At 41.7% G+C, this 15,948-nt stretch overlaps 1 long non-coding RNA gene across 1 annotated transcript in view; it reads right to left on the bottom strand.

The window, feature by feature from the left end:
* Positions 1-247: 247 nt before the first annotated feature.
* Positions 248-15,948, bottom strand: part of LOC124866604 — a 29,360-nt gene continuing 13,659 nt past the window's right edge. Inside the window, exon 3 of the long non-coding RNA XR_007037861.1 lies at positions 248-1,769. This is a non-coding gene — a long non-coding RNA (uncharacterized LOC124866604). The remainder of the gene's footprint in view (positions 1,770-15,948) is intronic.

Genomic DNA, 15,948 nt, shown 5'->3' with positions numbered 1-15,948 from the left:
ATGTTAGGATAAATAGATATTTTAAATGGCCTTCAGGTGTGAGTGCGTGCATGAATTACTGTGATGGACTTGTGACCTGTCCATATATCAAAGTTTTTACCTTTTTTCCCTTAACCAGTATTTCCTTCTCTCTTTTGGTTTAATTATGAGTGTAATGTTAATGAATCCCTTTGCATTAATGTATACATAAAAACCTATTTAAAAATGGAATTAATGTTAAATAAAGGAATAAAACAAATACAAGACAAATAATGAACAGTTTTAAATTGGACAACAAAAGTGCTTACAGGAATTAACAGGAACAGGAATTAAGTTAATGTACCGTTCAAAACCAGATTTGTTTTACTTTCAGTTGAGGACAGCTAGATGAAGCATATATAAGGAGAAATGATATCAGCATGAAATGATATTATCATACAGCGTCACTGTACTTCTCCACAAGTCACAGAACAACTCAACAGAAAACAATTTTTAGCTAAAAAAGTGAAAAGACTTTCCATTTTAACACTCTAACTCCGATCAGTTCTCTATCCAGTTCAATGTATCAGTTGCCTTGCTCATGGGCACTCTGGTGCTCTTCATATGGTTGCCATTTGCAAGCAAGTGGCCTGACTGGGTTGGTCAAGCTGCTTCCACTTTGATGAACGTGTATGCCACCATAAACCCTTTCTGAGCTACAATAAAACAAATTACTGTATGCTATTGCAACTGATGTTTTAATAATTTATTACCTGCGGGCCGGATGCTGTGAGCTTTGAGGCCCACATGCCAGATTGCCAATCACTGACATAATGGACTACTTTGCTAAAAATGTATTTGTTTATTATCTATATCAATATTTAGCAATAAAGCGGCTCATAAAACTATAACAAGCAGCTAGATCCTACTTCTGATTTTACTGTAAAGAGCAAGCTACCTTTGCGTAATGGGCGCCCTTATAAGTTATTTCCAAAAGGAATCGGTTATTTGTAATTTTATTATTCACCATTGCTGAGATAAGTCAAAACTCTCCTCAGAAACACCAATAGTGGTATTTTTAAACATGTATAAAATTATTCTCAAAGTGAAGAAAAGACGTCTGCTAGAAAATTAAAGGCATATGGTCCAATTTAGAAGTCAAATAACTTTGTGGAATCAGGCCAATTGGCTTGTATCTCATCCTGACAACATGCCATTCCTCCTGCAGTATGATTAATCCTCTGGACAATCGAAATGATGGCCAAGAAGACAGTTGGATGCAGCTGAAGGGAAAGTTTGCTGTGTTTTCATCTGAAATGTGTTGAGACTTGTGTGATATTTGAACAAAGCACCCACACGGTGAGGATGTCAAACTGTCTCCTTGAAGTAGGCAGACTCGAATTACAGCATACACCTTTGAAGCTTTGGAATCCTTGAAGAGAAAACATAGCTATTATCAGCAAGCTGTCCTCAACAAAAGAAAAAAATGTTGTTACAAAATGTACAACCTTAAAGAGACCTAGAGTGAAACAAAATCCTTTTTGTGATCTTGACAGCATATGTTTGGGTGTCAGAACTGACTGCCAATAGAAATAATGAAAAAAACAACAACTTTTGTTGCAACTGTTCTAAACCATCAATCCAGAAACTAAAGAGTAAATAAATTAATAAACTGATAAATTCAGAGTTAATTAAACTGTTTCCTAACTGATGACATATAGCATGGTGAATATATCTTATTAATGTCTCATTTAGATGTTAGGTTACTTACTGGAGTCTCTAGTGCAGTGTTTTGATCACCTTGGCCAAATCTAGAGGTAAATCACAACATGGACCAACAAGTCATGACTCATGACAGATAAAATCAAAAATTCAGCTGCTTGCTAAAGGCTGTGTTCTTGGGTTAGGGTTGTTGTCTATTGTCTGTTGCATAGAAGAGTTGAAATAGTCCTGCTATGTCGTTAAAAATCAGCCATCAAGAACCTATAAAACAGGTTGTATGAGGGGGATTTGGTAATTGTACCTGTTGTAGTCTGACCACAGACCTTTCATTAAGATGTCCGTAAATCATGTCAGTTTGTGAAAAATAATATGTCTCCATTAGGGAGAAAATGTGAAACGTGATATATTAGGCTTTGATACGAAACTGACTGGATACAAAGGTCTTTGTTTGCTGTGCCATGCATACAAGTTGTTCCATCTTTTTTGTCTGATCAGTCATTAGTCCTTATTAATAGCACAAAAAAGGTATAAGTTAATAATAATAATGCATGTTATTTCAAAGCACCTTTCAAAACATTCAAGTTGTATCATACCATTTAATTTAAAAAATATTATTTCCTTGAATTCATAAAACAAACATGTAAATCCTACTGTCATTTTTGTAACAGAGATTCTTCAAGAGCAAACATCAAGGAAGCAGATGAGTATAGCAACTTAACTAACATCTCACACAAGATCATGTCAGGGGTGTTTACCTGCTGATTTAGCACCTTAGGCAATCAGTATGATGAGTCTGGTTGCCTTGCTGTGTCAGGCCAGATTTGCTTTACCAGTGGGGTAGAATGGGATATTTACAATGTTACACAAAACTTAAAGGAACAATAAGCTGCATCAGGTTTCAGCGACAAACTGGACTGCAACAAACACAAAGATTACAAGGGACTGAGGAAATGGAATGTCAGGATGTACATTTTGAAAGCATGAAAAACGGGGGGAAATGACATAGAAAACCACACAAGAAATCTGTTGGTTTTAAAAAAGCAATCTTATTAGTACAATTAACATCACTTGTTTTAGTGCACATTACATAGCTTATAAATAGGTTTTCATTACCAATCTATCACACAAGGAGTATTCAATGATACCTAAAAGCAAACAGTTCTCTCAATAACTTATCAACCTTACTGTTGCTAAACATACTAATGACATAGGTCCAAATTTCTGAAATCTCCAGTGAGCAACGTTGGGGATATAATCTGGAAGAGAAAAACACATGATTTCGCCACAGCCAGCTAGGCTGCCCCTTACAGGATTTTTAAACAGAAGTCAAGAGAATATTCCTGAAGATTTGTCACATGACCACTCATCAGAAAAAAACATCAGAAAGACCTGGAATTAGCAGGTTCAGTGTTTCAGTTCCATGAAAACAATTTATAATGCAGTCAACCACCATTGCCTCAATGAATGCTTGCCACACACAACTCCACAGCTGAAGAAAATCATGTTGAAGCTTTGAAAATTGCTCTAGAACATTTTAGCAAGTCAGTGAATCACGGGAATGATGTAGTCTGATTAGATGGGACTAAAACTGAACTGTCTGGATGTCAGTCCGCACACCATGTTAGAAAAGTGAAATGGTTCCATCATCTTTAATGGTACGTCATCAAAACAAAAACAACAACTCAATCACAGTGAAGTTTGCAGTTTAGAATCTCATGTTGTTTTCCAGCATATGGTACTGGCAGAATTAATGTAACTTATAGAAGGATAAATGGATAAATGTACCAGGACATTCTTGGTCAAAATTTGGAGAGTAAACAAACAAAGATCCCAAACTTACAGCCCAGCAAACTCTCAGCTCGTTTCAGATAAAGACGGTAAAGCTACTAGAATTGTATGGTCAGTCACTCAACTTGAATCAAATTGAAAATCTATAGAGGCAAATGAAGATCGGATTGCAAAGAAGAGACCCCCCCTGAACCTTTAAGATCTGTAGACAGGTTAGATGAAAAATAACTTTAAAATTACACCTGAGCAATGCACCAGACTACTTTCTCCAAACAGGAGACATCTTGAAGACCTTGTCGTTATTAAAAAGGCTTTTTTTTAAATTGATAATTAAATCAATATCTGCAAGTGTGTTCATTCCTTATTCCCTCTACCATTCCACACATAACTTAATATATTGACTTATTTGTTTTGACTTTTGGTGTCTGTGGGTTACTTGGGCTGTTACCGACATTTGGTGTGAATTTTATGTCACAAGGTCTTTAGAAATACTATATGCACATATGAACAATAAACAACAAAATGCACTGTGTTACATGTGTCTACTGCACCCACAGCCATAAAAGTAGCAGCTGCAATTGCAATGATTTATAATTATTACGTTTTTCTGTCAGTTTGTAGCAGCCAGTTTATTAACTGTACATTTCCATCATTAATGTCGTAATGATGGACAGCTTGTTTTCTTAAGAAATAAGACCTTGTTCAGCTTCTGTTTCTTCTCTGCAATGGGTGGCGAGATGAAATTTTAGCTCAGATCAAGCAGCATACAATTAGCTGTGGACCACTTCAGGTTCCTAGGAACCACCATCTCTGAGGACCTGAGATGGTCTTCACACATAGACACTGCTCGAAAGAAGGCCCAGCAGAAACTGTACTTCCTGAGGCAACTCCAGAAGTACAACCTTCCACAGGAGCTGCTGGTTATCTTCTACACTGCCATCATTCAGTCTGTCCTGTCTTCATCCATCTCAGTGTGGTTTGGCTCATCCACAAAACAGGACAGGTCCAGACTGCAACGAATAATCAGGACTCCAGAGAGAATAATCAGGGCTGACCTTCCCTCCATCCAGGACTTATTCAGGTCTAGGATCAGAAAAAGAGCTGCAAAAATCTCTGCAGACCCCACACACCCTGCACATAAACTGTTCAGAGCTTTACCTTCAGGCCGCAGCTACAGAGCACTGTTTACTAAAACCAGCCGCCACAGAGACAGTTTCTTCCCCCAAGGCTGTTTCTCTGTTGAACAGCCTTGGGGCAGCTACACTGCCATCATTCAGTCTGTCCTGTCTTCATCCATCTCAGTGTGGTTTGGCTCATCCACAAAACAGGACAGGTCCAGACTGCAACGAATAATCAGGACTCCAGAGAGAATAATCAGGGCTGACCTTCCCTCCATCCAGGACTTATTCAGGTCTAGGATCAGAAAAAGAGCTGCAAAAATCTCTGCAGACCCCACACACCCTGCACATAAACTGTTCAGAGCTTTACCTTCAGGCCGCAGCTACAGAGCACTGTTTACTAAAACCAGCCGCCACAGAGACAGTTTCTTCCCCCAAGGCTGTTTCTCTGTTGAACATTCAATAGAGTACAAAACAACAGCATACAGATGTTGCAAATGCACCTTTTTATTTATATATGTGTATATTTGTATATTGTATATATGTATATTCTGTAATGCAAAAACAAAACCACAGAGCAAAATGTACCGGAGTCAAATTCCTTGTTTGTATGTACGAACTTGGCAATAAAGCTGATTCTGATTCAATTAGGTTTGTTCTTTAGTGCTTTCTTTGTTAAGTGGTATAAGGGTTTGACCTCATTTTGATCATCTGCAATCAGATTTGGAACCCCAGGGGGAACAAATTGTGTTGAACCAACATCACTATGTGGGACCATTCAGTCACCTGTTGAAACTCAGAAACACAAGCCTAAAAGATCCCGAATAAAACTCATACATTTTTACTTTGTTCCGATTCTCATATAGAAAAACGTGACTGCTGCAGTTTTTCTGATGGTCTGCCATCAGAAAAGTTGCCCTCTTTTGCCCTCCTTCTGTGGAACCTGGAGTGGAGAAAACCTCCACGTCTTCACTCACACACAGACCTGCTTCTTCTCAACGTTTCCATCTCAGTCTTACCCCTTGTGTTTGCCCGTGTGTGTGCGTGCACTCAGTTCCAGCATTGCGTTTGAGTAAGTTTCAACATGAACACAATGCCATGCAGGTGTGTTTCGAGTCTGAGATATGTACGTCTGTGCACCTCTGTTTGTGTGTGTGTGGGGTTGAAGCGGGCTTGTGGGGTTGTGAGATTAAGCAGGAATGGGTTGGGGATCACTCTGCTTCTCAGAGGAGGAAGGGTGGGAGTGGGAGGGGAAAGAAGGAGGAGGAGGTGGGTAACAGAGGGTGGGCTAGAGGAAGAAGGGGGGCTGCTGTGGAAGGTAAATCATTGCTCCCTCAGAATAATTTGATCCCCCGGCTTGGCTGGCTGTTCTTGACTGTGTCTTGTTCTGTCCGTCACTGAACAATGCAGTTGGAGTAGCGTTACAGGTCGGAGGGGAACACTGATTCTTCAGATTGTTACTCACTGCCCCCTCCTCCTTCCTTCCCCCTCTCAACACACACAAGCTCCATCTTTTTCTCAAATGGTAGCTTCAACCCTGGACGGTCTTTCTCTCCCTTTTCTCCCCCTCGTTTTTTCACTCTCATTGTATTTCTCTGTCTTTCTCACCCTTTTGGTTTAATGTTGATTCAGTAGACAGGTAGTTCACCTTAACCCCACCTCCAGCTCCACCACCCATCCCCTCGTTTTTTTTTTTTTAAATGGCCCAATGTGCATTCCTTTGTAAAGCTTCAGTATTTAGCACTAAAGTCCTGACCCCTCTAAACACACTATTCATAACACACTGTTCACTCTGCTCCTTTGTTTAAAGTTCTGACCCTTGTCAGACCTTTTCACAAGAGGGTTCTTCATTTCACAATGCATGTTTGTTTAAACTGATTCCCCCATAGCCGAGTGGCATTTTTTCCGTAATCTTCTCAGAATTGGTTTACCCCTTCTTTTTGTGATGACAACAAAACAACCAGTACCTCTCAGCTAATGGATAAGCTTAAAGATGTTATGGTTGTAGTATTCTGATGTTGCACATTATGGTTACATGCAAGCAGCTGAATTACCTTGTCATAAGTTATTGATAATGACTGGTGACAATGTGCTGAAGCAATGACATTTTATTGTTTGACCTGATTGGTGCTTTTTCAAGATATCTATACCCTTGTATCTGTGTATCTGGTTCGTCTTAACCCTCTTTGTACTTGTTGGGAAAAAACGAAAGCGAAAGATGCATGAATGGGTGAATGCATGAATGGATGGGCACCTTGCCTATTGAGTGCTGCTTCATTGGAACTTTTCAAACTGTTTGTAACATCAGCAGTATAACTTTCCCTTCCAGCATAAAACCTCCTCCTCATGTCATGCATTGGAAATCAAATCAAATCCTCAAATGAATTGAGTCTCTTAAGTTTACAACAACAAATACATTTTCCCATTTTCCAATCTGCAGCTTTTTTCTTCTCCTCCACTCAAATGCACCTATAGTCCATTAGTACCGTTCATCATTAACCTCCCTGTGTGTGAGCTGTGAGTCCGTGTGGCTGTGTTAGTTTTTCCTCCTTACAAAAACACAATCATTTCCCAGCGCTAAGAGCCCTTAATGGACTGGAATGGCCACTCTGAGGCTCATTAGCATTAGCCTGCTTCCTACTCACCATTAATGGAGAAATGCTCTTTATATTTATAATGCTTTTACAGAGCAAGACGATCAATATCACAATATACACGATTGTAGAATATGAAGCAAGTTTTTTTTTGTTGCATTAGGGAGAAAATATTGGTTTGAGCTGCAAAACACAAAAATACACTGGTGAGGGTGTGGTAGTTTCTCAGAGGGGGATAAATGAATCCAGACGTTATTGAATTTTAAAACTTTTGACTTGGGTTTTGTTTTATGTTTTTTACATCAGAGATTAAATAGTACCCAAACTTACTTTCAAAAAGTACATTTTTGAAAAGAAAAACCAGATTGACTCATCGTTTGAATTTTTGTGCAAAAGATATGTACTATGTACTATGTCACGAAAGTTAGCTTTGGCTCCGGGTTACATTCCCCAGAAATTCTTCTTTAAATTACAGTGCAAAATGTGAAGAGTGTGTAGAAGATAAGCAAGTGGGCCCTGCTCTCATCTAAAGGGGGTTCCCCAGCACTTCTGCTTCCCTAGTGTGTGAAAGTGTTTGTGTGCGCTCATGAGGTGTGTGAGAGAGAAATCTGCTCTTGTGTTATCGCTGGTGTTGAGAAGTGGGAACCAGAAAGGGGGCTGTGAGACCCCCATGAAGGATCCCATCATTACTGCCTGCAGATCACTCTTATAGACCTAATCTAGGAGCTTAGACTACGACAGTCTAACCACACACTCAAACACAACGAATCACAAGTCAGACTAAAACCGCACAGGCAGTGCCTTGCAAAACTATAACCCTTGAGCTTTTACACATATTTCCACCTTACAACCCCAAACTTCAATTTATTTTATTGTGATTTTATGTGACATACTAACATGAAATAGTGCATAATGGTAAATTGGAAGAAAAATGATCAATGGTTTTAATTTTGTTTTACCATTAAAAATCTAAATATGTTCTCTTTTTATCTATTTAAAACACTTTAATCTGACACCTCTAAATAAAATACAGCTAACTAATTGCCATCAGAAGTCAGCTAATTAATGAATAAAGTTTACCTGGGAATAATTTAATTTCATCATAAATCCAGCTGTTCTGTGAAAGTCTTAAAGGTTTTTTTGTAGAACATTAGTCAACAGACAGCATCATGAAGATAATGAACACACCACATAGGTTGGGTATTAAGTTATGAAGAGTTTTAAAGTAGGGTTAGGTTATAAAACAAAATCCCAAGCTTCAAACTTTTAACAGAGTACTGTTCAATCCATCATCTGATGGAAAGAAAATGGTACAACTGCAAACCCGTTATTACATGGATGTTCACCTACACTGACAGGCTGGGCAAGGTGAGCATTAGTCCAAGACGCAGCCAAGGGGCCTATAGTAACTTTGGGGGAGCTGCAGAGCTCCAGAGCTCAGACTTGAGAATCTGTTGATGGGACAACTATTTTGCCAAATGTGACTCTTATAAAATAGTGGCAAGAAAAAGCTATTTATAAAACAAAGGCATATAATATCCCATTTAATGTATGCTGCGGGCCATGTAGATGACAGTGCAAAATCATGGAAGAACATTCTCTAGTTAGATTAGAACAAAATTTAACTTTTTGGCCTACATGTAAATAGCTTTGTGTAATGGAAAACCAACACTTCCCATCACCATGATCACACCATCCTACCTGTGAAACATGGTGGCATCACCGTGCTGTGGGGATGCTTTTCTTTAGAAGGGACAGAGAAGCTGCTGAGTTGCAAAAGACTTTAGCCTGTGCTTGATGTTCACCATCCAGCAGGATAACAACCCTAAACATACAGCCAGAGCTTTGATGCAGTGGTTTAGATAATTAGAGCATATTCATTTATTGGAAAGGCCAGGTCAAGGTCAGTCAGTCATTTTCTACTGCTTATTCCATAGTGGGTCACAGGGAAGCTGGTGCCTATCTCCAGCAGTCTATGGGCGAAAGGCAGGGTACACCCTGGACAGGTTGCCAGTCCATCGCAGGGCAACACACATACAACCATACACACACTCATTCATACACCTAAGGGCAATTTAGAGTTACCAATTAACCTAACAGGCATGTTTTTAGACTGTGGGAGGAAGCCGGAGTACCCAGTGAGAACCCACGCATGCACAGGGAGAACATGCAAACTCCATGCAGAAAGATCCCAGGCTGGGAATTGAACCCAGGACCTTCTTGCTGCAAGGCAACAGTACTACCAACTGCGCCACCATGCAGCCCAGGTCAAGGTTCACACCTAAAATTTATTTTAGCTTGCAGCTGTATTTTCGGCAAAAAGATGATTCCACAATTTGACTCAGTGGGTTTGGGTATTACTGCATGACAGTTCTCATATAGTAATAGTATTTATTTATTTTTTCTCAAAGCTGTGAATCATTTTCACTTAACAATGATGTACTACTTTGTGTTGGTCTATCACATTAATCCTAGTTTCTGGTTGCAATATAACAAAATGTGCAAAGGTTCGAGGGTTAGTAATACTTGCAATGAAACGTAGCTTCACAGAAACACAACTTTCATATGTTTCAGTTACATGAATATTTAAAAGCATAATGACAGATGCACACATGGTCCTGCTGAGAAAAAGCAGGAAGCTGTAAAAGCCCACAACAACCATGGTGGTCCACCATGATCTGTCTTTTTCAGTGCCTGGTTTTACTGTAATGGACCACAAAAGCCACATCATTCCCACAACTCACACACACCATTTTTTATTATGATCAGTCAGTTTTCTCTTTGCATGCAGATCATTCTTTTTTCTGCCTCACCTTCCTGTCACTGTAAAGCTGTTTTGTTTGTTTTTGCCCATTTCACTAGTCCTCCATTTTCAGGATCTCCTTTCTCTGTTTGACTTCCAGTTTCTGTTGCCAGCGTCACTGAACACTCATAACAAGATCCTTATTTGCTCTTCATCACCAAGGTCATTCATATTACGTATTATACATTTGGATCAACTGTGTAGGTTCCCCTTTCTTCAGTTCCTCCGCACATAGTAACTTCAGCAACTTTACCTCCGGAGGGTATTGATCAGTGCAGTTTAAATAAGTCGGGTCATTAACCTAAATGACTAAGGAAGCAGAAAAGGATACCTGGAGCAGATAGACTGCCTTTTGCAGAATCTCAGGGCTTGTTAACCTGTTTATTTTTTAGAAGATTCAACTTGAATTTTTTTTTTTTATTATTAGTAGATGGTGAACTGATAGTGAGATAATGTACATTATTAAGTTATTTTTGCCACACTCAATCTTTCTGTTCTCTAATGGTTCATAAGTAGAACTCACTATTCGTGACTGTTTACAAAACAATCTTTTAATCCCTAACTTAAAAAAATGGAAGAAGTAAGGTTTTTATAATTACTCCATGAGAACAGATGTGAAAATGTAAATTAAGCTACAAACTTTCTCATAAAGATAATGCAGAAAGAGAGAAAACAGCCTCGTCTTTGTGTTACGTGCATTGTTTCTTTTTTTTAGCAAAGTGTAATGCTTTTTTTTTTTTTTTTTACCGTGTCCTGTCCAGCAGAGTTGCCTGAGTGCCAAGAAATTGACCAACAGATCTACTTTCACAAGCGGAGCATCACAGCTAATGCTTTAAAGCTCTGCTTGATATTTATAAAAGAAACTTTATTAGAAACTTCTTTGGGAATATTTCAATTATTACGGACACGGAGACTGAAATGAAAAGGAAAAAAGAAGCTCGAAAAAGAAAGAGATTGGGCAAAAGGGAAAATGGGGAGAAAAGGAGGAAAGAGTGGAGGAGAGAAAGAAAAATGAAGAGAATACAAGATTACACCCTGCTTGCTTATACACCTACAGCTGTTTTTTTTTTTTTTTTAAACAAAATAGTACATGGTACTTATGAATGTAAAATGTATTTAGTGAGAGCCCAATATAGAACATTTGTGTATCTGTTAACACCTGAAGCTTAACACCTGTGAGTATGAGTGTGGACACGCTTTTGTATACAAGGTTTCTCCACAAAAATTTGCAATAGCGAGTGTAAGGACCCACAGACCTGCCCCATGGTCCCTGGACGGACACTGAGGAGATCCGAGCCACAGACATCCAAAGACCCCCCAAAGCACAGGAACCCCAGGAGAACCACCGCTGGGACTACCGCAACCCCCCCAGAGAAGAGCAGTGGAGAGTCCCAGGGGAACCATCCAGCAGCGACAGTGCAGAAGCCCACGGAGCTGCAGCGACAAGCCCACAGGCCCCGCCGGCAGCGGTCCACGCCCGAGCAGATCCAGCCATGGACCCAGAGACCCAAGACCCCGTGACACACCACCCCCCAAGCAGAGGCCCGACTGAGCCCAGGGGGCCAGGCCCCGGCAAGCAGCCACCGGGAGTGAGCCAGCCTACACCAAAGCACCCATCCCCGGAGAACCACAAATACACCAGCGGGCAGAGACTCCAACCACCGGCAGGTAGTGTGGCGGGGAGGAAATAGGCCCCTCATAATATGGGGAGGCCTAAGCTGATCCTGGAGAGGGAGTAGTCCAAGACCCAACCTGTCACAAAAAAAAAAAACAGGCACACAGTCACAATCACACACTCCCACCCTCATGCATACACATAAAATCACTCGCACCCAACGTAAAGACAAACAACAATAGACATCATACACTCACTCACACCCCCATGCATACTCTATACTCCCAGGTCCAGGCGCCGGTAGCCCCTAGGGGCAACCAGCCCCCGGACCCAGGAGGTGGTCCCCTTCCTACTGGGGCAGAGACAGGCAGACACCGCCAGCACCGCCCAGACCCGGGTGACCCCGGCCCGGCCCCCGCCCCCCCCGCCCCGAACACAGTCCCCAACAACCCACATCCACCTCTGGAGAGGGGGCTATGTACAAAAGAGGGGTCCACATGGCTCACACCAGCCCGCCATCCGGAGCCAACCCAGGACGGAGCAGTCCCGACCCCCCAATGAGCTCTGATCCCAACCCCATGAGTCTCCCACCCCCAGTGAACCCCAACATGAACCTCCCCATAGGGCCATCCCCAACAAGGACACTGATATTGAACACATGCCCCTGAATCCCCTCCCCCACAGGGGCACACCCCCACAGGTGAACTACATAGCCAAGAAGCCGATGAGACCACAGCGCAAGCTCCACACACAACCCCGCTCTAAGCACCCCCACTGCACCCCGCTCCCCCAACACACAGCGTGCCGCAACAGCAAGGCAATGGCCCCGCGCAACACCACCCCCGCCCACTGGTGCAACAGGGCAGACCCCACCGAGCACCGCACCCACAACAGGACCCCCGACCCTGCACCATGATGGGCCAAACTCACCCACCAAGAGGTCCCCGGCCAGCGGCAGGCACCCAGGGCCAGTGTCCCCCACCATGCCCCCCTCAGCCACAAAAAACACTACATCACTGCCATTGCGACGACCACCCAGGGAGAAACACTATCCAGCTCAGCTCCACCATCGCCGCCCAGCCGATCCAAACGCCGGTGACCCCATATCCTAGAAGTAGACACCACCCCTCCACCCCACAGGCTGCAGCCCCTCCACGCCATCCCCCAGCCCACCACCCCGAACCCCTCCCGGACACAACAGCCAGCAGAGCGGCACACCACCAAGCCCGCCCAGCCCCCCCCAGACAGCGCCAGCAGCCCCAGCCCACCAGTCCATGAGAGGGAGACATGCACCAGTCGGGTACCTGGGCCATGCAGGCCAACCGCTCCAGGTCAAGCACAACCCGCCAGCCGCCCCGGTGCAGTCACAAGACATGCTCCGCCGCCCCACCCACCAACCGCCAACCGCAGCCCGGCGCCCGACCATGGGCCAGAACCACAGAAGGAAGCAGTGGAAGAAGGCCACGGCAGCACCAGTTACCAGGCACCCCGCCAACTCCACCCCCAAACCCGGGGGCACCCCAGTCCGCTGGCCACCTGCACCCCCGCATGGCGCACCACAGCCCACCAAGCTGTCCAGCCGGCCAGCCCCTTCACCAAAGCGGGGCCACATCCCAATCAACCCCGGCTAAGACCCCCCTACCGGAGCAAAGAATTAAGGAAAACATTCACCAAGTATTCCAGGATAAAGCCTAACTTTTCTCTTTCAATATTTTATTTTATGTTTATTTATTGTTAATTTTTTTTTCTCTGCATGGGAGCCTGCTTTAAGTTAAAATGGTTGGAAAATTAAGAAATTATAAAATAATCCTCGTTTATGCATCAAAGCACATCTTGCTAAACTGATTCTTATTCAACTCAGAAAAACAGCGGGTGTCTATAGTTTTTATGCATTTAATTAATAAGTCAAAAAATTTTGATCTTTCAGTATTCGATATATCAGTAACAGAAGGCAATCAAGGAAAAAATTGCTTATTTTGATGTGTTTTGTGCACCTCTTGTTTCTTGCAAAAGAACATTATGTCTCTAGGAGTCCTTCTAAATTTTAGGAGCATGTCTGTAAGTGAAGTGCATTGCTCTTTTCCTGCACAGAGGAATGACTGTGGTCCTCAAAGCAAGAAGTCTATCCTCTTGTTCACATTACATAAATAACCAGCTCCTCAACCTGCAGCCAAAATATGCATGTAATGTGTATGGACAGTCTCCAAGACATTGACCCTAAAGATCCCTAATAAATAAAGAAAAGCTTACACACAACATATTAGTAACATTTGCCATTTGTCTGGATGCTGTCATTCTTTCAACCTCCTCTCCCCTCCCTTATTTTCTCCCTCTCCCTTTTCCTTTCTCCTCTCTGAATGCTGTAACTCTTTCAATATGAATTCTGAATGCTTTGCATATAGTCTTAGAACAAAGAAAGTATACCCCCATTAAATTCTAGGGTTTACGGGTTTGTAAATATGGAGTGTATTTAGTTTTCACAATCTTTTCCATTTTGGTATTAACATTGCTCTTCACCTCTGCCCAAAATAAGGCTGTAATATGGTGGAAAAATATGGTTTTTATAAAGGCATAGGATTTATATGATAAAAAACATGGTATATATAATATGCAGGATTCCAGATGTACAGTATGCTGATGATATTACTTTATATCTAGGGTTTTTGATTCTTTTGAATATCTACCTATCAGGTAAAGGGCACAGCCTGAGCCATGTTTATGATCATTTACAGACCTCCTAAACCCAATGCAAAATTTTTTTGATTATGTGTTGATTATGTGTCAATATTCTTGTTGACAGTACCCAAGACAGAGGGGCAAAAGAGCTATGTCATACACTTAAAGACATGTTAAAACAGCCAACACACAAAAGGATACATATTTTAGACCTGTGGCATAAGACTGGACTCTAGTTTCACTATGACACCTATAAAGAGAGACTTCACAGATATAGCTTACAACTGAAAAATACAAGAGGCTATTTCTTTTCTGAAATCATCAACAAAAACAATAATGTTCTTGCCTTGTTTGACATGGTCGACAGGTTAACAAGCCACTGTTAAAAAATAATAATCTGGACAAATGGCTATTGCATTACAGTAAGGTTATTGAAAAAGCTCAACAGTTTCAACAGTTAAATACCTACTTAAGAATGACCAGTCGCTTTGATGTCTTCCAGTCAGGTTTCCGCGCTTCCAGTCAGGTTTCCGCGCTCACCACAATAACAAGACTGCTCTATAAAGGTGTTCAGTGAGAACCACATAAATGCAGACTGTGAAAGAACGACAGTGCCAGTATTATTGGACCTCAGCACAGCCTAGGACACTGCTGATCATGGTATTTTACTGGAGAGACTGGAGAACGTGATTGGTCTTTCTGGTACAACACTTGGTTGGTTTAAGTTTTATGTAAAGGACAGGGACTTTTTGTGTCAATAGGAAACTTTACATCAGAGTCAAAAAAAAAATCACATGCAAGGTTTTCCAAGGTTCCACCTTGGAGCCCCTCCTAATTGATATAGACATGCTTCCCCTAGCTTATATTTTAACAAGATAACAACAACAAGATAAGTTACCATAACTATATAGATTACATACATTACTGATGACTACATTACAGTGTCACCAGGTGACTATGAACCTATTGAACGTTGCAGAAGAACAAATCAATGTGTGGACGTGCCAAAATTCTCTTCAGCTGAATAAAAACAACCAAAGGAGTGATCAAGAGTCAGCACACATCTTCAGCACCTACAGCTAGAAACCACTGATCAGGCCCGAAATCTGGATGTCGTGATGGACTCAGACCTGAACCTTTAGAAGCAGATAAAGACATTTACTAATTTGGCCTTCTATCACCTGATGTCCTAGTCCTAGTCTTCACAGATCTGCTTATAAAGTCAATCAGACAGCTGCAGCTGGTCTAGAACGCTGCTGCCTGCGTCCTCACTAGAACTAAGAACATAGAGCACATCACTCCAAGTCCTTACAGTGGCTCCCTGTATCTCAGGGAACAGACTTTAAAATACATCTTTAGTTTATAAGTAACTGAATGACTTAGCATCAAAAGACTTTAAAGATTTGTTGTTGTTGTTGTTTTAACCTTTTAGACCTCTCAGGTCTTCTCAAATCCACTCTGCATCCCCAGAATCAGAACCAAACACGGAGAAGCAGTATTAGTTCTCATGTTCCACTAATAAAGGAACAACCTTCCAGAGAACTGCAAAAATGCTGAAACCCTGAATTATTTTAAATCCATAGAGAGAGCACCTTTGTTTAGAGTTGCTTTTGACTGTTCAATAGAGGCTATTAACTGAAACATCTTACATTTCTATCTGTAGTCCAACTTTTC

Source organism: Girardinichthys multiradiatus, chromosome 4 (genome assembly GCF_021462225.1).
Source record: "Girardinichthys multiradiatus isolate DD_20200921_A chromosome 4, DD_fGirMul_XY1, whole genome shotgun sequence".
NCBI classification, from domain to species: domain Eukaryota; kingdom Metazoa; phylum Chordata; class Actinopteri; order Cyprinodontiformes; family Goodeidae; genus Girardinichthys; species Girardinichthys multiradiatus.
The sequence above is the reverse complement of the archived record's forward strand: the minus strand, read 5'-3'. Positions and strand labels throughout refer to the sequence as shown.